Below are 2,724 nucleotides of genomic sequence, written 5' to 3' on the forward strand. Positions count from 1 at the left end.
TAATGCCCCTTGTTGTCTGTCCTGATATCCTTTTCTTCTCCTTGTGCTACCTGGTTTGCGTTTTACAGGGGATCCTCAAGAAGCCCCCTGGAAGATTTTGAATTCCTGAATGCAATGTCCTGATGATTTAAAACCCCAATTGAACAATAATATTAAACAGGGACTTGAGTTAAGCCCCTGCTTGGCAAAAAGATTTGGGAAAATGGTGAATGAAAAACAAACGCTTTTGATGTAATTTTGATGAATTGGTCATGCAGGACTGACCGTGGTTCAATCCAGGGGTTTTGTCTGTTGCGTAAGCACTCAATTTACTCAATTGAGAAATCTTATTGGGTAGGAGACATGAGGAGATTTTAGCTGAATCAAAGTTTTGTGCAGGCTAGTTCCCAACCCTTTTCCCAGAGAACTTGTCTTCTCTATTTTTCACCAGCTGAATACATTAAATTATATGTATAAATAAATAAGATATAGTAAGAACAGTTACAAGCAAGAGGAGGTAATTCAGCTCAGCTTTTCAATTTTGTAGTTAGTAGTTCATTGATCCAAGGATGTTATACCACTATTTTTTAATAGTGGTTTCAAAAATGTGGCTGGGTAGCTTGTTCCAGACTCCCACATTCCCCTGTGTAAAGTGCCTCCTGTTCTCGGTTTTAAATGCACTTCCACATAGTTTAGACCTGCATCCTATGGTTGGTGTTTTGTTGTTCATTCTGAAGAAGTATATTGGTGGGACTTTATTGCAATCTTTGAGGATTTTATATACAGGATACAGGGATATAAATATATACTTTATATAGGAACAAGTAATAGGTTTATTCCATGCTGAAAAGAGAAGAAAGAAAACACAACGTTTCGGCTGTGGATCTTTCTTCGGGTGTAAAAAAGATAGGGCAGTCAGCAAAGATACAGTAATATACAGTAGCATAATGGAAGATAATAGCAAGGAAAAATCTGCATATTGCCTAGAAGATTTAAGTGATACGTCAGTATAAAAACACCTACTGTATCTCTCATATGTAGCCACTTCTATCTTGCTTTTTTCCATATTTGTATTTATACAGTAGTTCATGCTTTTGCTACTTGCATGCAAAACCCTGTACTCATCTACACTAAACATCATCTGCCAGGTGTCTGCTCCAAGTCTCTTTATTCTTCTGCAAAAATATTAAACAGAACGACTAAGTGACGCAAAAAAATAGACATGATCTTTTGGAGGTAAAAGAGAAACATTCTCCCGTAGTGACATAACAACTTTTTTTAGTTTCAAACATAAAATAGGGGCCACAAAGAAATTCTCCGCTGGTCTCCTGGCCCTTGAAAAGTCTTAATGATCTTCAAGTGGGAGTCCCTGCGCGGAGGTTGGCTGCAGGGTTTAATCCTTTCTTAGGTTCTCTTCCAACCTACACTGTTTCCCTCCTGAAGATCAAGGCTGAACTAATCCAGTTGGTCTACAGATCCCTCCAGGGAACTCTGCTATATCTGTGTAATTTGTCACAACCCACTGCTGATGAACTCTTTTGATGAAAAATATTAGCATATTGCATTATCCTAGATATACATATCTACTGTATATACTGTATATATGTATGTTTATTCAATAAAATGTCAGTGCACTTTTTACAAAAAAAAAGATTTTATCATTTATATTTGTATTGTTTTTGTTGTTGATAGAAATTACAATCTTATGTTGATACTCAGTACAGTATATTAATTATGAAGTGTGTTTGCTATTTTCTTCCATATTGGGGTTTGGATGAAAATGAATGAATTGGTACTTGTCATAATAATTATTTTACAAATTGTGTTATTTTGAGAGTTATACTTTATGTCAGAGACATTATAATGCTGAATGCACATAGCTGTACATTGAAATTGAAACAAAACATTTAACCTTTTTTAATTACATCATATTCACAAAAATAATATCTGGGTATTGATACAGATAAAATGAAAACAGAACTCTAATGTCAATTTTACCAGACCAATTTTACCAAATGGGCTGAATGACCTCTTGTTTGTAACCTTTCTTATGTTCTTATGTAAAACTACACAGGTGTCACAGGTGTAGCGAAAGGACCCTACAACATACTGTAGTGTGAAGTGATAGTGAAATCCTCTATTATTATGTTTACTTTGAACTTTTCTCAGTTTATACAATTAGCAATTGTAATGCATGAATTTCATATTGCACATTTCAAAAGTAAGTTTTATTGAGAAAAAATGTTCACATTTTTCATTAAATTGCATAATCACAAAGTTTCATTTAACATTAAGTTAAACCTGTACAATAGCATACACAGATATACATATTTGTGCCTTGCTGAGGATGAAATGAACTTAACAATTGTTAAGCATTGCAGAAATATGAAGCACAAGGCAGTGTGTACATAGAATCAAGAGGAAATAACAGTATAAGAAATTATTCTTCATGTGATATAATGTACTGTATGTGTACACCAACAGGGTTAGATAACTCCTGGAGTAGGTGTCATCTAATATACACAAATTGTACAGTATTTCATATCCTCAGCTTTCATAAAGTTTGCCTATTTTTCACATTAATTGGGTGCTAAACTCTAAGAAAATGTTGCCTATCAATGTTATATCATTCCAACATTAAATGAAAATGAATTAATACAGACCTGAAGACAGGATCTCCCATTAAATGATCTTTCAGCTTTGACAATCTGTTAGTTTCAAGGATTCTGCAACAATCAAACAATA

This window comes from Lepisosteus platostomus, chromosome 3 (assembly GCF_059453375.1).
Source record: "Lepisosteus platostomus isolate fLepPlt1 chromosome 3, fLepPlt1.hap1, whole genome shotgun sequence".
NCBI classification, from domain to species: domain Eukaryota; kingdom Metazoa; phylum Chordata; class Actinopteri; order Semionotiformes; family Lepisosteidae; genus Lepisosteus; species Lepisosteus platostomus.